This window comes from Stegostoma tigrinum, chromosome 13, assembly GCF_030684315.1.
Source record: "Stegostoma tigrinum isolate sSteTig4 chromosome 13, sSteTig4.hap1, whole genome shotgun sequence".
NCBI lineage: Eukaryota > Metazoa > Chordata > Chondrichthyes > Orectolobiformes > Stegostomatidae > Stegostoma > Stegostoma tigrinum.
The window spans coordinates 4,961,952-4,986,062 of NC_081366.1; the positions used below are offsets into that span (position 1 = coordinate 4,961,952).

At 44.8% G+C, this 24,111-nt stretch overlaps 1 long non-coding RNA gene across 3 annotated transcripts in view; it reads right to left on the minus strand.

Moving 5' to 3' along the window:
* Positions 1 to 24,111, minus strand: part of LOC125458078 (uncharacterized) — a 73,757-nt gene that overhangs the window by 43,898 nt on the left and 5,748 nt on the right. Inside the window, exons 2-3 of one of the 3 annotated variants that reach the window (XR_007248750.2) lie at positions 10,540 to 10,614; positions 9,287 to 9,399 (exon numbers count right to left, since the gene is read on the minus strand). This is a non-coding gene — a long non-coding RNA (uncharacterized LOC125458078). The remainder of the gene's footprint in view (positions 1 to 9,286; positions 9,400 to 10,539; positions 10,615 to 24,111) is intronic. The other 2 variants (XR_009446584.1, XR_009446585.1) reach the window with 2 other exon arrangements.

Below are 24,111 nucleotides of genomic sequence, written 5' to 3' on the forward strand. Positions count from 1 at the left end.
TTGCTGTGTGAAAAAATCCTGCTGCATTTTCTACAAAACATCAGTACTTTAAATTAATTAAATGTCTGTGAAGCACTTTGTGATGTCTTGAGGGACACGATAAGTCACAAAATAAACAGAAGTTCTTTCTTTCTTATTTGTCTCTGTAGACACCATCTTTCTTCCTCAAATCGATCTGTTGGGATCCATATACTTATACATACAAACTAACACAGTAATGGGAAATTACTTCATTATATCGTAACCAAACCCCTTCACTGATAAAAACATTGTTTATTTGTGCTTTGGTAATTAACTTGATTACTACTGAGAAGTGAATGTCGACTATTAAATAAGTTGCTTCCTTGATCAGAGACAGATGGCCCAGTGGTATTATTGCTGGATTGTTAATCCAGAAACCCAGATAATATTCCAGGAACCTGGTTTTGAATCCCACCATGGCAGATGGTGCAATTTGAATTCAATAAATATCTGGAATGAAAAGTCAAATGATGACCATGAATCCTTTGTTGATTCTTGGGAAAAGCCCATCTGGTTCACTAAAGTCATTCCTTTAGGAAAGGAAACTACCATCCTTACCTGGTCTGGCCTACATGTGACTCCAGAAACACATGGGCAATAAACGCTGCTGAGCCAGCAATACCCTCATTAAAGAACAAAGAAACTGTTATCAGATTTAATAGGGAATTCCCTTTGATGTTGGTCATCACACTGGTTAACTGACGTTGCAGCATGTCTAATCTATAGGAAGGCTGGCAGTAACATATCAAGTTGACTTTGAAAACATCATTAATATCATCCAGATGCCTGTGTGTTTTGGTACTGGGAGTCACATATCTGTGGCCTTTTATGGGAATTGTACATGAATCCTGGGAACTACATGTGTGTGAGTACTTGGAAGTATATGGATGTGAGCCCTGAAAGCTGTATGCATGTGAGTACTGGGATCATGCTGGCTGCATGCCAATTAGAGGGAAAGACCAAGACAAGAACATGGTCATTCTTGAAAATGAACATATCGGATTTCCTGGAGCTCCATTTTGATGTGTACATGGTGAGTTCAAAGAATCATAGAGTCATATAGTGCAAAAAAGGCCTTCAACCCATCAAGTTTGCGCTGATACATGACAAATACGTGGCCTTCGGCCTAATCCCATTTATCTGAACTTGGACCATTGCCTTGAATGGTGTGACTTACCAAGTACTCATAAGGCCATAGAGGTATACAGCGTGGGATCAGCCTAACTCATCCATGCCAACCAGGTTTCCTAAAATGCACTAGTTCCATTTGCCTGCATTTGGCCCATGTCCCTCCAGGTGCCTTTTAAACAATGTGAGGCGGTGTGTGTCTACCACCCTCCCAGGCAGCGCATTCCAGTCTGTCACTACCTCTGGGTGAGAAAAAGTTTCTTCTCACTGTCCTACCCTTCACCTTGAACCTATGTCACCTTGTGACTGACCTTATCCACCTTGTCCATGCTCCTGATAATCTTATACAGATTGCCCCTCAGTCTTCTCTGCTCAAATGAAAACAACCCAATCTTTCCTCATAAATTAAATGCTCCATTCCAGACAGCATCCTGGTGAAGGGATTACAGCTGAGTGAAACTGGGTGTTCAGCCTGTGGATCATCCTACTGTGTTCATCCAGCCTCACATTTCATTATCTAGCATCCTGGTGAATCTGTTCTGCACCTGCTTCTGGTGCAATTAAATCCTTCCTGTAAAGTGGTGACTAGAATTGCACACAGTACACAAGCTATGATCTCACCAAAGTTCTATACAATTCCAACATGATCTCCCCTCTTTCATAAACTATGCCTCAATTGATAAAAGCAGGAGTTGGATGGCACATGTCATTTATTGGGTATTTTTTCCACTTCTTATGCATGGGTGCTGGCTTAGAAACCACAACATCTCTCTGACACTGTGTCGTCATTTTTTTTAAACCTTTCCTTAAAACTATTGAGATTCTTTCCTTTCTAATCAATTTGTTGCAAGGAAATGAGAGGAGACTAAAAAATAACAGTGGAACAAAAACATAATTTCTGTTTTGCACGCCTTTGCCTTTTCATGAGAGCAACAATTTCCACCACATCTCTATCTTTTCATTTTCTCCTCTTGAAAACCGGCTCAATTGACGTAATTTACATGGAGATTATTACAAAAACACATTTTTATAAATATATTGCGCGATGCAAGAACAAGCTGTGGCCGGAGACATCTGTAATAAGGATCAAAATCTCATTAGTTTACTGCTGTGCTTGTTTCGAGCATAACACATAGCGTACGTGTTTAACAAAGAGACAAGGACATAGCCTAATATGCACTTCAGGGACACACGAGAAGATTGTCACCAAGAAAATCAAACAGGGAAATTTGGAAGAAGTGTGTTTACTGAGAGAGTGGATTGAATGTGAAATTTGCTGTCACAGGGACAGGTTAAGGCAAGTAATATAGATTCAGTTCAGAGAATGCCTGATGATATGAGGTCAAACAGAAAGAGGAATCTGCCAATTGACTAATACAGGAAAGAATAGCAACAGGCTTCAATGGTTATGATCTGCATTCAAAGAACAAAGAAAATACAACACAGAAGCAGGTCCATTGGCCCTCCAAGCCTGTGCTGACACATTTTGCCTTCCATACTAAAGCTGTTTTCACTGTCAGAATCTGTATCCCACTATTCCCTTCCCATTCATGTGCAAAGAATGAAGAACAATACAGCACAGGAACAGGCCATTCAGGCCTCCAAGCCTGCACTGCCAAATTGTGCCCTTCCGTATTAAAACTGCCCTCACTTACAAGACCCATGTCCTTCTATTCCCTTCCTCTTCATGTATTTGTCCAAGTGCTTCTTGCATGCAGCTGTTTTGTCTGCTTCCACCAGCTCCTCTGGCAGTACGTCCCAGTGTTTGAAAAACCAGACTTGCACACCTCTTTTCAATGTCCCCCCTTGCAGCTTGAACCTGTGTCCCCTAGTAATTGACCCCTCCACCCTGGGAAAAAGCCCCATCCTTTCCACCCTATCCATGCCATTCACAATTCCAATGTAATTCTACACATTCACAGAGAAGCCAAGCTGACCATTGAAAGAACATGCAACTAGCCAAAGAAAAGGGCTGAAAAGTGCAGGGAGAATCAGCAAGAAATTGAATTCCTTTAGCATATTTCACACCCCTGGATGCTCTGTTGGTTTACTGTTTTGAAGTGTAGTCACTGTTGTAACGCAGGGAGGACAGCAGCTAATTTTTGCACAGCTCCCATGAGACAGCAAATCAGTCACCTGTTTTAGTTGTTCAATGAGAAATAAGAACCTGCTGGACACTGGGATCACTCCCATAATCTTAACATCCCTTTATTGTCAGGGTTTTATTATTTTTTTCCTGTTTGCAGCTACATGAAGCAACTTGGGATGAAGGGACTACATTAAAGGTATTAATGAGACAATCCAGATCTTTTATCCTCTCAGTCGTAGATGTGTTAAAATGGCCAGTCTTTCAACAGGTCAAATTGTTTTGGTTTTGATGTAGTCAGTCCTTTCCTTTGAAAACTTTGCTGGAATATTACAACAATGTTTTGTTTACAGGTTTACAAACCAAAGGTTATTTTTTGATTCGTATTCAGGCCAGTTTCTATTGGAGGATAGCTACTGATTAGATAGATCTTTCAAAGAGCCTGCACAAACACAATCCATCTATGGTGTTCATCTATGCTGCCTGATTCTTTTGACATCTATTGATGATTCAGGCTTTACACAATGAGTTTAAGGCATTTGGTTTGCTGCCTGCCCAGAGTGAGAAGCACCAATGAGCTTGTAAAAGTGATAAACATCTTCCTTTATCTTGAGGTCGGTGTGGAATATGATGGGCTAGTGCAGATCTGGGGAGTAACAGCGGCAGTGATCATGTCGGACTCAGTGTTGCTCAGCGCTGAGGTGCTTCTGAGCATTTTTTTTCTCACTCAGTGCGGGAATTGTGCCTCCATTTTGTTGACTGCCAATATCTACCGTCTTTGTGCCCAAACATTCTCTAGTCCACGGTTTCCTGAATATCCAACAGGGACTTCAGGGGCCCTTTTCAAATCTCCATCTGTAACAATGGACAAGTGCCAGATCGCAGTTTTTGGGTGCCCAACATGGATAAGGCATTCCCAGCTTTCCTGCCAAATTCCCAGGCATCGTTAGAGTTTGAGGGATGTGTTGATTGAAGCATGAGCACCTACACTTGGAAATAAAGCTGTCATGTGTAGGAATGTGACTTCACTGCACGCAGCCTCCAATATCTAAGTGTTTGACAGATGGAAGCGTCTCTCCTCTAGCTTTGCAGAGACTTGCCTATCCAAGATATCTTCTCTGGGTGCATCTGCAACTAGAATTGCAACACAAAGAAGAGAATTGCTGGGAATATTTGCCAGGACAGTCCCTGAATAATGGAAAATAATGAATGAAATTCCATCTAAAGTTTTCAATACTTGTTATGACCACAATTTTAAAATGAAACTTATTAAACAAAAAGCAGCTTGTGTAAAGTAATCCTCTTGAGTGTGCAATCGTGCAACTAAACTAATGTCCTGCCAATTGACAATCACAGAAAAGAATAACTCCATAAAGTGTCACAGCTGCACATTGGAAAATAAGTTGCGGAAAACAAATTAATTTTTGAGATACAGAAAGTAACTACTTTGGGCCTTCTGTGCTTTTGTAAACAAAGTGTAACCTACTCTGTGTGAAATTCCACGCTGCTGTTTTATTCTCAAAATTTTAACCCATTTTAATTTGGAAATGAGATTAGGTGTTTCATGGAGACAAGGAATTTATTTGCACCCTTTTTGTCATCCCAAAGCACCCAACATCCAATAAAGCACTGAGTAAAGCTTTGCGGTAAAGGAATGGGGAACAGACAGTCGATTTCTGCACAGCAAACACTCTCACCAGCAAGGAGATAACAACCAGATCAGCTGCTTTAATGATTTTGGGTGAGAAATAAACATTTGTCAAGGCATTGTATGAATTTCTTTGATCTCCTGTGGAATAATGTCATGGAATTATCCCACAATCAATTCCAAAGCATTAAAAATTTTTATTGGCCTTGGAACGGATACAGCAGAGTAGAGCCGATTGATCGTTCTATTATTAAGGGCTGAGAGGCAAGTAATAAGGTTGCATAAGTTTGCATTCATTTTGTTCAGTTTAGTGTTCTAAACTTGATAAGGACCAGGTAGAGCCATAGAGTCAGAGAGTCACACAGCACAGTAACGCCAAACATAATCCCAACTAATGAACTAATCCCACCAGCCTGCCCCTGGCCCACACCCCTCCAAACATTTCTCTTTGCACTTACCCAGATGTCTTTCAAATGTTGTAACTGCACCTATATCCATCACTTCCTCTGGAAGTTCATTCCACACACAAACCACTCTCTATGTAAAAAGGTTGCCCCTCATGCTGTTTTAAAACCTTTCTCTTCTTACCTTTAAAACACACCCCCCAGTCATGAAATCCCCCGCAACAGTGAAAAAACACCTGTCATTCACCTTATCTATACCCTTCATTATTTTATAAACCTCTATAAGGCCAATCTCCTGTGCTCCCAAGAAATATCCCAGCCTATCCAACCTCTCCCTCTAACTCAAATCTTCCATTCCCAGCAACATCCTGGTAAAATCTCTTCTGAACCTGGATATTATGGAGAGTTTGTCATGCCAGTTTGCTGTGAGCTGAAGTTTGTGTATTCTGGTGTCTACTTTCCTTCTAGTCTGTCAGATGTAATGCTAGTATTGCATGGTATTTTGTAAACTAAGTTCATTCTGCATGTCAATAAAATGTGAGGCTGGATGAACACAGCAGGCCAAGCAGCATCTCAGGAGCACAAAAGCTGACGTTTCGGGCCTAGACCCTTCATCAGAGAGGGGGATGGGGAGAGGGAACTGGAATAAATAGGGAGAGAGGGGGAGGCGGACCGAAGATGGAGAGTAAAGAAGATAGGTGGAGAGAGTGTAGATGGGGAGGTAGGGAGGGGATAGGTCAGTCCAGGGAAGACGGACAGGTCAAGGAGGTGGGATGAGGTTAGTAGGTAGCTGGGGGTGCGGCTTGGGGTGGGAGGAAGGGATGGGTGAGAGGAAGAACCGATTAGGGAGGCAGAGGCAGGTTGGACTGGTTTTGGGATGCAGTGGGTGGGGGGGAAGAGCTGGGCTGGTTGTGTGGTGCAGTGGGGGGAGGGGACAAACTGGGCTGGTTTAGGGATGCAGGAGGGGAAGGGGAGATTTTGAAACTGGTGAAGTCCACATTGATACCATTAGGCTGCAGGGTTCCCAGGCGGAATATGAGTTGCTGTTCCTGCAACCTTCGGGTGGCATCATTGTGGCAGTGCAGGAGGCCCATGATGGACATGTCATCTAGAGAATGGGAGGGGAAGTGGAAATGGTTTGCGACTGGGAGGTGCAGTTGTTTGTTGCGAACTGAGCGGAGGTGTTCTGCAAAGCGGTGCCCAAGCCTCCGCTTGGTTTCCCCAATGTAGAGGAAGCCGCACCGGGTACAGTGGATGCAGTATACCACATTGGCAGATGTGCAGGTGAACCTCTGCTTAATGTGGAATGTCATCTTGGGGCCTGGGATGGGGGTGAGGGAGGAGGTGTGGGGACAAGTGTAGCATTTCCTGCGGTTGCAGGGGAAGGTGCCGGGTGTGGTGGGGTTGGAGGGCAGTGTGGAGCGAACAAGGGAGTCACGGAGAGAGTGGTCTCTCCGGAAAGCAGACAGGGGAGGGGATGGAAAAATGTCTTGGGTGGTGGGGTCGGATTGTAAATGGCGGAAGTGTCGGAGGATAATGCGTTGTATCCGGAGGTTGGTAGGGTGGTGTGTGAGAACGAGGGGGATCCTCTTGGGGCGGTTGTGGCGGGGGCGAGGTGTGAGGGACGTGTTGCGGGGAATACGGGAGACGCGGTCAAGGGTGTTCTCGATCACTGTGGGGGGAAAGTTGCGGTCCTTAAAGAACTTGGACATCTGGGATGTGCGGGAGTGGAATGTCTTATCGTGGGAGCAGATGCGGCGGAGGCGGAGGAATTGGGAATAGGGGATGGAATTTTTGCAGGAGGGTGGGTGGGAGGAGGTGTATTCTAGGTAGCTGTGGTAGTCGGTGGGCTTGAAATGGACATCAGTTACAAGCTGGTTGCCTGAGATGGAGACTGAGAGGCCCAGGAAGGTGAGGGATGTGCTGGAGATGGCCCAGGTGAACTGAAGGTTGGGGTGGAAGGTGTTGGTGAAGTGGATGAACTGTTCGAGTTCCCCAGAGGAGCTGATGTCCATTTCAAGCCCACCGACTACCTTCTCCGGCAATGCATCCCACGCCCCTACCAGTCTCTGAGTAAAGAATTTACCTTTGCCGTCTCCCCGATATCTACCTTCACTCACTTTAAAATGATGTTCCATCGTAATAGCTGTCTCCACCCTGGGAAAAACTCTCTGGCTGTCTACTCTATCTATACCTCTGATCATTTTGTACACCTCTATCAAGTCACCTCTCATCCTTTGTCATTCTAAAGAGGAAAAGCCCTAGCTCTCTCAGCCTTTCCTCATAAGATCTTCCCTCCATTCCAGGCAACATCCTGGTAAACCTCCTCCTACGCTTCTACATCTTTCCTGTAATGAGGCAACCAGAACTGGGCTCAATACTCCAGATGTGGCCAAGCCAGGCTTTTGTATAGCTAGAGCATAACTTCATGCCTCTTGAACTCAATCCCTTTATTAATGAAAGCTTACACACCATATGCTTTCTTAAAGGGTGGCAGCTTTCAGGGAACTGTGGGCATGAACCCCAAGATCCCTCTGCTCCTCCATACTACCAAGAATTTTTCATCAACCCTGTATTCTTCATTCAAGTTTGTCCTTCCAAAATGAATCACCTCACACTTTTCAGGGTTAAACTCCATTCGCCACTTCTCAGCCGAGCTCTGCATCCTATCAATGTGCCTTTGTAACCAAGAACAGCCCTCCACACTGTCCACAACGTGACCCACCTTCGTATCATCTGCAAATTTACTAATCCACCCTTCCACTCCTTCATCCAAATCATTTACAAAAACCACAAATAGAAGGGGACCCATAACAGATCCATGTGGTACACCACTCGTAACTGAGTACCATGTTAGATATTGCCCGTCCACTACCACCTTTTGTCTTCTAAGGGTCAGCCAATTCTAAATACAATCTGCCACATTTCCCCCTGTCCCATTCCTCTTTACCTTCTGCATGAGTCCACCATGGGGAACCGTATTAAACGCCTTACATCAATCCATGTATACAACATCCTCTGCTCTACCTTCATCCACATGTTTGGTCACCTCTTCAAAGAATTCAATAAGGTTTGTGAGATATGGTCTACCGCTCACAAATCCATACTGACTATCACAAATCAAACTGTGCCTATCCAAGAGATCATAAATCCTATTTCTCAGAGCTCTTTCCAATAATTTGCCCACCTCTGAAGAAAGACTAACTGGCCTGTAATTTCTGGAATTATCCTTATTCCCTTTTTTGAACAAGGCAATGACATTTGCCTCCCTCCAATCTGCTGGCACTACACCCACTGACAGTGAGGATGGATCTTAGGAGTCTTGTTGTCAGTTCTGAAGTGTTCCTGATGTAGGGCAGTGTGGCCAGTGCGTTAGGTTGTACTGTGCCCTCCTGTTGTTGTGTTATGTAGGTATCTGTGGATGATGTTGCAGGGGCGTTTGTTTATCGTGAGGATTGTGTAGGTGTTCCTCCTCTTTCCTGCGTAGTTCCAGAATGATGCAGTGCCCTCCCCTGATTAAATAGTGTCCTGACATAGCTTTGTTTGTGGATATAGGGGTGGTTGCTGTGGAAGTTAAGGATTTATTCAGTACGGGTTGCTTTTCTGTATAGCAAAGTTTGGAACTTCCCATTGGCCACGCTCAACTTTCACATCCAGAAATGGACGTTGATTGTTGTTTTCTTCTTCCCTTGTGAATTTAATCCCTGTGAATATGCTGCTGACAAGGTGGTGGGGTAGGGTTCTGAGTTCTGAGGAAGGGTCACTGGGCCTGAAGCATTAACTCTGTTTTCTCCTTCACAGATGCTGCCAGACCTGCTGAGCTTTCCTAGCCTGATGTTCTGGGGACCCAGGTTCGAATCCCACCATGCCATGGAATTTGAATTCAATAAAATATCTGGAATTAAGAATCTAACAATGGCCATGAAACCATTGTCGATTGTCAGGAAAAATCCGTCTGGCTCACTAATGTCCTTCAGGGAAGGAAACTGCCAATCTTACCTGGTCTGGCCGACATGTGACTCCAGGCCCACAGCACTGTGGTTGGCTTATAACTTCCATCTGGGCAACTAGGGACGGACAATAAATGTTGCCTGGTCAGTGACACCCTCATCCTGTTCATAAATAAAGGAAAAAATACATTGCCTGGGATGCTGGGTAAATAGCCTCACAATAATACAAGATAACAAGGTGTGGAGCTGGATGAGCACAGCAGGCCAAGCAGCATCTTAGGAGCAGGAAAGCTGATGTTTCAGGCCTAGACCCTTCAAAATAATACAAATTGGCCACATTCAATCAGTCATGGCCTTAATGAATGGAAGATTTGAATCAAGGGGCTGAATGGCATAAAGTTGCCCCTGCGCTTCTGGTCTGATAACCCTCTCTGCCCCAATACCGTGCTCTTTCCAAATAGGCAAATAGAGTTTCACTTTCACCTCCCATCCAAAGGACAAAAAGTGCAGCCCTGAAAACAAAAAAAATGCTGTAAATCACAATGCGTCAGGTGTCATCCATGGAGAGAGAGCAAGGTAATGTTTCAAGTCTAGATGACTCTTCATCAGAGCTGCTCTTGTGAAATGTGAAGGGGTAGCATTTATACAAGAGGTGGTAAAATGCTTGGGGAGAAAGGGTGCTGATAGTTCTCAATTAAGTGATCTGAAAGTGAGAATAACAGAACAATAACATGTCTAACTCCCAGACTGGAATGAACAGACAGTTCCACTGGAGTTGGGAGAGGGGAGAAAGGTGACTGAGCATGTAACAAATAAAGCTAAAAGGAAGGGAATGAATGAGAGTGTGTTGAACTCAGTATTAAATCCAAAAGGCTGTAGAGTGCTTTGTCTGAAGATGAGATGTTTTTCCTCCGGTTTGCACTGTGATTCACAGGAGCGCTGCTGAGGTCAGGCAAGTGGGCATGCTAGCAGGACGGTGTGTTAAAATGACCAGATACAGGAAGGTCAGGGTCATGAGCATGGACTGAAGGTGTTCTGCAAAGCGGTCCCTATCTCTCTCTATCTCGCTTTCTGCAATTGGACTTTAGCTCAGAGATAATGGGAACTGCAGATGCTGGAGAATCCGAGATAACAAAGTGTGGAGCTGAATGAACACAGCAGGCCAAGCAGCATCTGATGAAGGGTCAAGACCCGAAACATCATCTTTTGTGGTTTTCTGATGAAGGGTCTAGGTCTGAAACATCAACTTTTGTGCTCCTAAGATGTTGGTTGGCCCGCTGTGTTCATCCAGCTGGACTTTACCTCATGTCGCTGCAAATCGAGGTGCTCCGAATGAAGCTTTATATCTTGCTGTCCTCTTGTTGCTTCACCTGGGGACTTGCAGAATGCAAATTAGTTTAATTTTCAAATCTTGGTTAAAAGAAAAACTATTTAGATCATTTTGAAACCATGCTTAGTTCCTACAGCTGTGTGGAATATTAATTTTTGGAGGCAAGATTGTGTTTCAATCCTGTGACTCACTGCTGAAAGGTGTCTCAATGGCCAAGAGCATGGAAGTGGCAGGGGAGGCTGGAATCAATGGGCTGGATGTGTATCTTATGGTGTTGAGTTACTGTGAAACTCAACACGAAAACGGCTTGACTGATGTAGACTGCATTTCAAGATTGATGTCTTCGAGCTCCCATTCAATAATCCAGGAGGATGAAGGGTGAAACATTTGCTTGGATATCTACCTGACAGTTATTCCGAGCCCTTGTGAAGATTAAATGCACAAAGCGATTTCATAAAAATACAAATCACGCATGTTCCTTTGAAAAGAAGTAGTTTGATGGGGCCAACCACATTTTCATATTTGCTTGTATTCTTCCAATTCTCATATCTCACATCTATTTGCAACGACATATGTTTCAGGATGAGATTTGAAGTGAGCAGCAGACCCAATGCTTTGGAATTCCCATCACAGGGCTCAATGCTCTTTGAACATAAAATGTAGAACAATACAACAGAGTAGAGGCCCTTCGGCCCACGATGTTGTGCCAACCTATTATCCTACTAAGATCAAACTGCCCTGCATCGCTTATATTTTACTACTCTCGATGTGCCAGTCCAAGATTCGTTTAAAAGTCTCTAAGTTCAGGGGAACTGCTTTGTTTTTGTACCCCGTTTTGTAAAATGCCCTTCTATTATTCCATATGCATGTATGCTTCCGGCATTCAGATTGTCAACCTTATTTTGTTGCTGTCAGATTACAGGAGCATAGGAACAAGAGTAGGTTCATTCCATTCCTTCAGCCTGTTCCACCACTCAATGAAGTCACAGTTGATCTGTGCCCTAACTGAAAATACCTGCCATTAGTTCTTATCTTTTAATACCTTTGTTTAAAAAATAAAATAAAAATATCTCAGGTTTAAAAGCAACAACTGATCCAGTATCCACTACCATTTGTGGAAGAGAGCTCCAAAACATTCCCACCTCTGAGTATAGAAGTGCTTCCTAACATCTCTCCTGAATGGTCTGGCTCTGATTCTCGCACTATGCCCCTAGTTTTGGAATTCCCAACCAATGGAAGTAGTTTATCTCTATCTACCCTGTCTTTTCCTGTTAATATTTTGAAGACATTGATCAGATCACCTCCTTAACCCTTAAAAATGTCGAGAAAACAGAACAAACTCATATAACCTCTCCTCGTAATTTAACCCCTGGAGTTTTATTAGGATATTTTTGTACTTTTGTAAGAAACCGTGGGATATTTGCTTCCCTGCATTCATCATTTTCTTCACTGTCTCTGAACCAACATCCTGTTCTGGACTCCACAACAGCCTATTAGAAGCACCATCATGCCACATAGACAACTATAGTTCAAGAACATTGGAACAGGAATAGAGTATTCAGCCCCTGGAGCCTGTCCCCACTCTGTGGGACTTTTTCTATTCTTTGCATTTTTACAATCTTGTTCTTTCAATTTTATATAATCCCCTACCTCCTTTGCTGTCAGTGACTTTTTGTATGTGTGTGAGGTAGAGCTTTTCCTTTTTATGGATGCCAATGCTTTCCGAATGGCACTGAATGTTTCTTCGAACACTCTCTGCTGTTCTTCAGCTGTTTTCCCTTTTAGTTCAGCTTCCCTTTTGCTGTGCACAGTCTCTGCCTCATCCCATTAAATCCACAATTCTCATATCTGATCTTTGCTTGTCTCTTGCAGATGCTACATGAACCTCGATCGTGTCATGATCACTCTTTGTTAAATACTCATTACTAGATCCAATAGTGCTTGGCCACTTGTCATACTTGAGACGTATTGCCGTAAGAATCTTTCCTGGACAAACTTGAGAAATTTATAACCCCCCGGCAGGAGTTTGTCTGTGTCAGTCAGTTTATGTGAAGATTAAAATCTTTCATTAATACTACCATGCCTTTGCTACATCATCGCCTAATTTCAGCTTTTATACAATTTGGCATTTCTGAATTGCTACCAGGTGGTCCATATGCGACACCTATTGTGGCTTTTCTCCTTTCTGGTTCCTCAGTTCCACCCATAAGGTCTCCACAGGTGTTTTCACCTCATTACATCCTCCCTCACCATACAATTGATTCTTTTCCTATGTAGTGATGCTACTCCACCCCTCTGCCTTTTCCTCTATCTCTCCTTTGAACCTTATAACCTAATTTATGGAGAGAGCAAGAACTACAGATGCTGGAGTCAGAATCAAAACAACGTGTGGAGCTGGACGAACACAGCGGGTCAGCTTTCCTGCTCCTCTGATGCTGCCTGACCTGCTGTGTTTCTCCAGCTCCACGCTGTTGTTTATAACCTGATTTGTTTAGTTCCCAGCCCTGACCACTCTACAGCCATGTCTGTGTAATGGCTACTGTATCATTGTTTCCAACTTGTGTCTGTGTCTATAGCCCGTTTAATTTCCTTTCCTCAGACTCTGTGCATTTGGAAAAAAGAACTCTGGTTTTAGCTATACACTCTATCCTTCAGCATTTTTGTATATTTCTCCTTCTTGGCTTACTCAATATACTTTTACAGTCCCACCTTATTGATTGAACTGACCCTGCTCATTCATCCTATTAATCTCTATCTTCTCCCCTTATGCTGATCTACTGTTCACAACTCCCATCAGGTGAGTTTAAACTCAACTGAATGGCACCAGCAAAACTCCTACCGGGATATTGGTGCCCCTCTAGTTCAGATTCAACCTACCCTTCCTGCACCATTCCCTCCTACCCTGGAAAAGATCCCAATGACCCGGATATCTGAAACTCTCCCTCCTAAACCAGTCCCTTAACCATGTATTCAACTGTACCAGCTTCCTATGTCTGGACTCATGAGCATGTGGCACAGATAGTAATCTGGAGATTACAACCCTACATGCCCTGCATATTAACTTTCTGCCTGACTCCCGGAATTCCTTATTCTCATACAGCATCACTCTTCTTGCTTATGTCAATATGGACCATGACCTCTGGCTGTTCAGCCTCCCCCTTTCAGAATGCCTTGTGTCTGCTCAGAAACATCCTTGACCCTGGCGCCAGGGAGGCAGCGCATATAATCCTGGAATAGGAGCAAATTACTGCAGATGTTGGAATGTGTACTGAAATCAGCAAACACTGGAGATCACAGTGGGCTAGGCAGCATCCATGGAGAGAAAGCAAGCTAACTCAAGTCAAGATGACTCTTCATCAGAACTCTGTTGAAGAGTCATCTAGGCTCGAAAAGTTAGCTTTCTTCTGTCCACGAATGCTGCCTGACCCACTGTGATCTTCAGCGTTTGTGGTCTCCAGTGCACATTCCTGGAGTCTCACTTGCTGTCACAGAAATGCCTATTTGTTGCCCTGACTGTAGAGTTCTTGTCTATCACTGCTCGCCTAAGCTTTGACCTTCCCTGCTGTACAACAGAGACAGCTATATTCACACTGCTCTCGCTGTCGAGGCAGCTCGCCAACACTGTCTCAGGGGCAACTAGGGATGGGCAATAACTGCTGGCATTTTCAGTGAGGGTTCTGAATGAATAAGAATAAAATCATAAGTGTTACTGTTTTTATTTCTGCAGCATAAGTGTCCGTGTCAACACACTAATTTATGTTTCAGCAACACTTTGAATGTGGAAAATGTCCCAAAGCTATTCCCAGAGAAGTGATAATGATACAAATAATTGCAGCTATTGAATGCAGAAAGAATTAGGAAAGGCACAAACAACATCGGCTTGTATTTATATTGAGGCTTGAACTGTACAATGACCCAAAGCTTTTCGCAGGAATAGTCCAAATCAAAATTCAACACCAAGACGTGTCAGAAATTTTAGCGCAGTGTGGAGCTGGAGGAACACAGTTGGCTAGGCAACATCAGAGGAGCAGGAAAGCTGATGTTTCGGGTCAGGACCCTTCTTCAGAAAAAAGGGTTCTGAAGAAGGGTCCCGAATCTGAAACATCAGTTTTCCTGCTTCCCTGATGCTGCCTGGCCTGCTGCATTCATCCAGCTCTACACCTTGCTGTCTCAGGCTCTAGCATCGGCAGATCTTATTACCTCTGAAATGTTAGCGTTGTTCAGTTAGTTTCCATGTTTGAATAAAGTTGGGATCATTGTGTCCTGGTTAATGTGAACCAGATTTCCCTCTGGCTCGGACTGACTTTGATCTGACACACTCCTTTATTGACACAATATGACACGTTACATTTCAAGATAAGTGCCTTTCTCTCTTGTACGGACTGTTCCTTCTCTTTTCTCAGAAGTGAGCACTTGACAGCTCTTGTCACAGTTACATCACTGGTTTCATTACTCTAGAGTGAAATAAACTAAATGTTGAGGATCCTCCTAGCTACAGAGAGGGAGTACACTTCTGTGCACACATCCTCCTGATGCTGCATGAGCTGGACGTAGGGTCACAGGGAGGTCACTGGAGACTGTCAGATGTTCTCAGATCACAGTCAGCAGGATTGGCCATTCCCCATAGCATCCAGGGATGTGCAGGCCAGGTGAACTAGCCATGGTTAATATGGGTTTATGGGGTGACGGAAGGATGCCCTTCGGAAGGCCGGTACAGACCAGACGGGTCGAACGGCCTCTATCTGCATCAGAGGGATTCTGTGAAAGCTTCTGACACATGTGCCTGCTGTTTCTACTTCTGACTGTGTATTTTGATAAACCAGTGAACGTGGGGTCATCTTCTGGCTGGGCTGGAACAAATGCCTAATCCCTGGCAGTCCCCTTGAGGGATAGTGACCAGCGCCATTCCTCCCTCGGCCTGCAACAGGGACCTGGCTGCGATGTGCTTATTGGGGTGTACCCCTGAATCTAACCTGGATAGACAACCCGCTGAAGATGAAAGCCTGGGAGCTGGTCGACAGCGCAGGTGAAAGCCTGGCCGGGGCACTTGTGAAATGTCAGTGACTTCCCCTCAGAGCTGGAGCTAGAGCTAGAGCTAAGGGTCTCAGCACTGGTGGCTTATCGTCAGAGGTTCACTAGTTACCGCTGCTGTCTACCTGACAGAAGCGAGAGAATGAGTTATTTGAGAAGGAGAAATGTTTGTGCATGTTCAAAGGCAGTTGACATTGTTGGCAGTGGGAAATCAGCATCACGGGCATTGTACATTGAGGAGCACATCCTAACCAGCGATCACCCTGTTCCCCGGCCAGCCTCTGTATTGTCTCCTAACATGAAGTGAGAGGATGTATGTCCTTCCCTCGATCACCAACCTTTACAATCCCAGCCTGTGATGGGCTCAGGTTTCCTTCAATGAAACAAAAGAAGGGACAGAGTATGATGAAAGAGTAGTTTGTGGTGATGTATGACCAGGAAAGTTCTCCCAAGTGAGTGAGTAGGAATAGCAGAGGTCAGAATGTTCCCTAGCTTGGCAAGATGATATGAGTAAGCGACAATGAGTGGATATGATGGCTACAATTGTGAGAATTGTAGACCAGTAGCTACCGTAAAACAGGTTCATTCTGTAACGGACAGTTACTAGGTTACAGTCAGCACAAAAGAATATACAAACTTGATGTTCACTGCAAGTCAGTAGTGAGGTTTTATCCCATAGCAGAATAGTCTGAAAAAGCTCACAGACCTGGCTGATGACATACTCATGTTCACCAAAGTGAATCACTGTTAAAGGGATAATAAAATGTGAGGCTGGATGAACACAGCAGGCCAAGCAGCACCTCAGGAGCACAAAAGCTGACGTTTCGGGCCTAGACCCTTCATCAGAGAGGGGGATGGGGTGAGGGTTCTAGAATAAATAGGGAGAGAGGGGGAGGCGCACCGAAGATGGAGAGAAAAGAAGATAGGTGGAGAGCGTATAGGTGGGGAGGTAGGGAGGGGATAGGTCAGTCCAGGGAAGACGGACAGGTCAAGGAGGTGGGATGAGGTTAGTAGGTAGATGGGGGTGCGGCTTGGGGTGGGAGGAAGGGATGGGTGAGAGGAAGAACAGGTTAGGGAGGCAGAGACAGGTTGGACTGGTTTTGGGATGCAGTGGGTGGGGGGGGAAGAGCTGGGCTGGTTGTGTGGTGCAGTGGGGGGAGGGGATGAACTGGGCTGGTTTAGGGATGCAGTAGGGGAAGGGGAGATTTTGAAACTGGTGAAGTCCACATTGATACCATTAGGCTGCAGGGTTCCCAAGCGGAATATGAGTTGCTGTTCCTGCAACCTTCGGGTGGCATCATTGTGGCACTGCAGGAGGCCCATGATGGACATGTCATCTAAAGAATGGGAGGGGGAGTGGAAATGGTTTGCGACTGGGAGGTGCAGTTGTTTGTTGCGAACTGAGCGGAGGTGTTCTGCAAAGCGGTCTCCAAGCCTCCGCTTGGTTTCCCCAATGTAGAGGAAGCCGCACCGGGTACAGTGGATGCACTATACCACATTGGCAGATGTGCAGGTGAACCTCTGCTTAATGTGGAATGTCATCTTGGGGCCTGGGATAGGGGTGAGGGAGGAGGTCTGGGGGCAAGTGTAGCACTTCCTGCAGTTGCAGGGGAAGGTGCCGGGTGTGGTGGGGTTGGAGGGCAGTGTGGAGTGAACAAGGGAGTCACGGAGAGAGTGGTCTCTCTGGAAAGCAGACAGGGGAGGGGATGGAAAAATGTCTTGGGTGGTGGGGTCGGATAGTAAATGGCGAAAGTGTCGGAGGATGATGCGTTGTATCCGGAGGTTGGTGGGGTGGTGTGTGAGAACGAGGGGGATCCTCTTGGGGCGGTTGTGGCGGGGACGGGGTGTGAGGGATGTGTTGCGGGAAATACAGGAGACACGGTCAAGGGCGTTCTCGATAACTGTGGGGGGAACGTTGCGGTCCTTGAAGAACTTGGACATCTGGGATGTGCGGGAGTGGAATGTCTTATCGTGGGAGCAGATGCGGCGGAGGCGGAGGAACAACTGGACCTCCCTGTCACAAACCATTTCAACTCCCCCTCCCATTCTTTAGATGACATGTCCATCATGGGCCTCCTGCAGTGCCACAATGATGCCACCCGAAGGTTGCAGGATCAGCAACTCATATTCCGCCTGGGAACCCTGCAGCCTAATGGTATCAATGTGGACTTCACCAGTTTCAAAATCTCCCCTTCCCCCACTGCATCCCTAAACCAGCCCAGTTCGTCCCCTCCCCCCACTGCACCACACAACCAGCCCAGCTCTTCCCCTCCCCCCACTGCATCCCAAAACCAGTCCAACCTGTCTCTGCCTCCCTAACCTGTTCTTCCTCTCACCCATCCCTTCCTCCCACCCCAAGCCGCACCTGCATTTCCTACCTACTAACCTCATCCCACCTCCTTGACCTGTCCGTCTTCCCTGGACTGACCTATCCCCTCCCTACCTCCCCACCTATACTCTCCTCCCCACCTATCTTCTTTTCTCTCCATCTTTGGTCCGCCTCCCCCTCTCTCCCTATTTATTCCAGAACCCCCACCCCGTCCCTCTCTCTGATGAAGGGTCTAGGCCCGAAACGTCAGCTTTTGTGCTCCTGAGATGCTGCTTGGCCTGCTGTGTTCATCCAGCCTCACATTTTATTATCTTGGATTCTCCTGCATCTGCAGTTCCTATTATCACTGTTAAAGGGACTCTGTCCTGACGTAATTCACCAATGAAAATACATAGCATGGTGTGTAGAGGCACTGTTGGATTGAATGGTGGCCCTCTCAGTGTGAGATAGCAGAGTGCACAGTGAAGAATTTCATTAAGATTCTTCTCACACTGCAGTGTATTTTCATTTAGCTGCAACACAGCATCAAGCTGGGCTCAGAATTCAATCCAGGCTAGTTGAGTCTGGCAGTGTGACCCCTCGTTGTGGTCGATATGTCCTCCTCTGCAGCATTTAATCTACCGGCTCCTCCTGGTCCCTGTGGGTAAAGCAGGGGGCAAGCTGCCTGTTCTGAGCTATGCCTTGAGTTTTCAATGTCAAGCATCACAACATAGGAGGTAGTTGCTCGTTTGCAAAGTTGGAAGAGATGTGTCGCTGAGTTTTACATCAGTCAGGAGCAGGGATGGCTTGCTACAGTTATACAAGGCATTAGTAAGGTCACTCCTGCAGCAGCATATGCTGTTTGTGCCTCCTTACCTGAGTGCAATGACTATTTACCAGACTTGGGTCCTGGGATGGCAGGACTAATGTATGAACACCAAGTAGATCAGTTAGGACTGTATTCACTGAAGTGTGGAAGAATGAGGGGGAGATTTCATAGAAGCCAACACAATTCCAACAGGACTACACAAGCTACATGCAGGAAAGATGTTCCCAAGACCAGAGATTCCAGATCAGTCAAAGTTTAAGGATACAGGGTAAAACATTTAACACTTAGATGAGGACAAAAATGAGTAAGCTTCACAAGGTCAGCAAGGAATGATCAGATCTTGCATTCATTGGCCAGAGCATTGAGTATAGGAGTTGGGACACGGTGTTACAGCTGTTCGGGACACTGGTGAAGTCACTTTTGGAGTACTGGGTACATTTCTGGATGCCCAGCTTTGGGAAGGATGTTATTAAACTGGAAAGGTGCAGAAAAAAAATTCACAATGATGTTACTGAGACTAGAGGGTTTTGAGTTATGACGAGAGGCTGGATAAGTTGGGACTTTGTATCCCCTGGAGCACAGAAGGCCAAGGGATGATCTTTTGATATTATAAAATCATGAGGTGCATAGATAAGGTGAATAGCAAAGGTCTTTGTCCCAGGGTAGAAGAGTTCAAACTAGAGGACATAGGTTTAAAGTGAGAGGGTTAAGACTCAAAAGGAACCTAAGGGACAACTTGTTCACCAAGAGGGTGGTGCATATATAGAGTGAGCTACCAGAGGGAATGGTCGAGCAGGGGACAGCTAAGCCAGGGACAGGAGGGTATGTCTATGAGCAAGGCAGCTAGCATTAGTGCTGCAGGAGCCTCAGCCCTTGAGCTGGTCTAACAGGCTTGAGATTCTTACTCCAGTGTGGATGAGAATCGGGGCTGAAGAGAGCATGAGCAAACTATCCACAGCACCACGGTACAGGGGTATAAAAGAGAAATGTAGTTGTAATCAGGAATGTTCCAATCAGGAAATCAGTCCTTTTGGCCAGGACCGAGAGTCCCAAAGGCTGTGATACCTACCCAGTGCCTGGGTTCTGAATATCTCATTTGGAAAGCACAGGAACTTGGAGAGGGAGGGGAAAGATCCAACTGTTGTGACACATGTAGATACCAATGATATAGGTGGAAAGAGGTTCTGCTGAGCGAATATGAGCAATAATGGCTAAATTAAAAAGCAGACCTAAAAAAGTAATAATCTCTGAATTACTACCTCACCACAAGCACATTGGCACATAGTCAACAAAATTAAAGTCATAAATGCATGGCTCAAAGATTGTTGTGGGAGATGGGTTTAGTTGCATAGAAAATTAAGGAAAATGTGCAAGGAGAGAGTGCTTAGCAGAGGTTACTAAAGTTTCCAGGCAAACCGATAAATTAAAAGAGTACTAAAAGGGTCAGGAAACTTCAGGTGTAGCAGATGAGGGGGCTACAATGAAAAGGGGGTTGTCAATGCAGAATTGAGGGTGTTGTGTTTAGAGTCATAGAGCATGGAAATAGATACTTTGGTCCAACTCATCCACGCTGACCTTGCTCCCAAACTAAACCAGTCCCACTTACCAGAGTTTGGGACATATCCCTCCACACTTTTTCTATTCATGTACAATTAACCAAATGTCTTTCAAATTTTGTAACTGTACAACAGTCCTCTGACAGTTCATCCTACACATGAAATGAAATGCTAATGAAACACCTCTGTTTGAGAAGGAAGGGAGGCAAGAGATAGGAAATTATAGGCTTGTTAGCTTGACTATAGCCTTTGGTAAGATTTTAGAGTCTGTTATTTGGGATGAGATTGCGGAGTACTTGGAAGTGCATGGTAAAATAGGACTGAGTTAGCATGGCTTCGTCACTGGGAGGTCATGCCTAACAAATCCGATAGAATTCTTTGAGGAGGTAATGAGAAAGTTAGGTAAAGGAGAACCGCTGGACATGATCCATTTGGACTTCCAGAAGGCCTTTGACAAGTTGCCACACAGGAGGCTGTTCAATGCCCATGGTGTTTTGGACATGAATAGAGGATCAGCTGTGTGACAGAAGGCCGAGGGTAAGATAAAAGGGTCTTTTTCAGAATGGCAGTCAGTGACGAGTGGAGTCCTGCAGGGATCGCTGTTTGGACCACAACTATTCATGTTTTAGATTAATGAATTAGACAAGGGAACTGAGGGAATTGTTATCAGAGATAATAGGAACTGCAGGTGCTGGAGAATCCGAGATAACAAAGTGTGGAGCTGGATGAACACAGCAGGCCAAGCAACATCTTAGGAGCTCAAAAGCTGACGTTTCAGGCCTAGACCCTTCATCAGAAAAAGGGGATGGGGAGAGGATTCTGAAATGAATAGGGAGAGAGGGGGAGGCAGACTGAAGATGGATTGCAGTGGGAGAGAGATCCCCTGAGGTTGGTCCGTAGGGAGGAGGGTAACTTCTTCAGGTTAGGCATCCTGGAAGAGGCTTCGCAGTGAGGTTAAAATTGAGATCAGAGATAATGGGAACTGCAGATGCTGGAGAATCTGACATGACAAAGTGTGGAGCTGGATGAACACAACAGGCCAAGCAGCATCTTAGTTGCTAAGTTTACAGATGACACAAAGATAGGTAGAGGGCCAGGTCATCTTGAGGAAGTGGGGAGGTTGCAGAAGAATTTAGGCAATAAAGATAAGATAAAAGAGAGGGCAAAAAAGGGGGCAATGGAATACAATATGGAGAAGCATGGTGTTGTGCTCTTTAGTAGGAAGGCGAGAGATGGGGATTATTTTCCACATGGGGAAAAGCTTTGGAAATCTGAAGCACAGAGGGACTTGGAAGTCTAGTTAGGATTCTATTAAGGTTAGCAGGCAGGATCAGTTGGCAGTTGGAAAGGCAAATACAATATTCATATCAATTTCAAGAGGGCAAGAATACAGGAACAGACATGTGCTGTTTTGGCTGTATAAGACTTTGGTCAGACTGCATTGGGAATATAGTTAACAGTTTTGGGACCTGTATCTAAGGAAGGATGTGCTGGCATTGGAGGGAGCCGAGAGGAGGTTTACTAGATTGATCCTGGAGACGAAGGGCTTGTCCGATGAGGAGTGGTTGAGAACTCTGTGTCTATACTCGATGGAGTTTAGAAGGATGGTGGGGGGGTGGGGGGGGGGGGGGGTGCTGGGGGAAACTGATTGAAAATTGTAGAATACAAAAAGGCCTATATAGCGTAGATGTGAAAGAGCTGTTTCAACTAGTAGGAGAAACTATGGCCCAAGGGCACAGCGTCAGAGTGGAGGGATAATCCTTTAGAACTGTCATGAGGAGCAATTTCTTCAGCCTGAGGGTGGTGGCTCTGTGGAACTCATTGCTGCAGAGGGCTGTGAAGACAAAGTACTTGAGTGCATTTAAGACAGAGATATATAGGTTCTTGATTGGTAAGCAAATCCAGGGTTATGGGGAGAAGGCAGGAGAATGGGTTTTAGAAACATATCAGTTGCAATCGAATGGCAGAGCAGACCTGGTGGGCCGAATGGTTTAATTCTGCTTCTGTGTCTTATGAACTTATAGTCAAAATGTCTTCGCCCAGAGAGTGGTGAGCCTGTGGAATTCTCTGCCACAGACAGTAATTGATACCAAATCATTGAGTGTTTGCAAGAATGAGTTAGAGCTAAAGGGATTGAAGGGTATGGCAGAAAGTGGGCACAAAGTTGTATGATTGACCTTGATCATATTGAACGGTACGGCATGTTCCAAGGACTGAATGACTCAATCCCGCCTGTATTTCCTCTGTCTTTGTTCACGGTGTGAATACCATAAGGTCCCAACAGTGGTTACAATTTTCCCTCAGGTGCCATGTGATTCTACAGAAAGTGTGGTTTCGACTGTGGATGGGTAACAAATGAGGTGAATGGCAGACAGCTGCAAGAGGTAAGTTTCTGTGAGCTGAGGCAGACTGGGTGCCTTGAAACTCACTTGACAAAACACTTTGACTGCAAGTCAGAAAACATGGCTCTATGTCTACTTTTCTTCACCCACGCAATATAGAAATATAAATCAATTCGAAAATGATACACTTTATTATCCAAGTTTGCGTACAACGTCAATAAGATGTTATGAGCTGGTTTAACAATAGGCAGAAACACTTCCCATTTGTGCATACACATGTGAAGTGTTTGTCAAAAAAAATGGAAAAGTGAAATGAGGACAAACTTTCTCAAACAAGAGGTGAGGGTATGGAATGCAGTGCCTGTGAATGTGAAGGAGGCAGGTTCGATTTAGGCATTCAGCAGGGAATTTATCCATGACACAAGTGAACTATGCAGAGAAGTTAGAGTTATAGCCATGGATACATTGCTCCTTTAGACAGCCAGCACCCAGGTACAATAGGCCAAATGACCTCTTTCCATGCTGTAACTATCCTGTGACTCTGTGTAATGATTGTAACAAGGTCAGTCAGCTGGACCTCAAAGAATACAAGTTTCCTGACTGGGCTGTGAATCTGGCCCAATCGGGGAGCCCTGGCTGACATAAAGGTAAACGGAGCTCCTGAATGTTAGGCTCTGTGAAAATCAGTGTTGTTGTCAAAGGCAATGCATTTGTACATAAAGAGTGATTAGTGAAGGGGTGCCAGCCTGTGAAGATATATTTCAATCTGAACCTTGCAAATTCTCCCCTCATTCCTAAGGAATTGGCAAATGACCAAAGTGGCTCACTGTGTGCTGAGGTTACAATGTATTCAGGCCCAAGAACAAAATTTATTTTGTGATTTGAGTCACAGTAAGACATTAGCATTTTAAAAATTAGAGGTATATCCGTAAAATTCATAGCAACCTTTTTTTTTATTAAACAATGGGATACCTATATTGAGGGTCAAAACCCAAAGTGCAAGACATAGCCTTGACTACATATAGTTGAGTGATTGATGGCGATAATGTATTTTATTTTTGAATGCCTATTGACGTTGTTTGAGTTGTTCCTTTTATGATATGTTTGTAGAAATAGAAAGCAAAGCAGAAAGACACTTATGTAGTGGATGCCTGCTCAGCTAATTGGCTTAAGAGTACAATTCAACATGAGAGTATTGTGCGACTATGCATCTGGTTAATGGCATGCAGTATGGCATACACAATTTATCATTGCAAATGGATAGTATCTGGTTATTTTAAATTGAATGCTTTAATTTGACTTATCACTGGATTACTAGAAGCAGCACCAAACACAGAATGAATGCACAAAAAAGAAATGAGTCTCACAAAGAATGTGTTTCCTTGCAGACCTAAAAAAAAAGCCCTTTGTTTCTGCTTTGCCTTTTTGTGGCTCACCGACAGATTCAGCATTACGGAAAATAAGAGACACATTTCGTT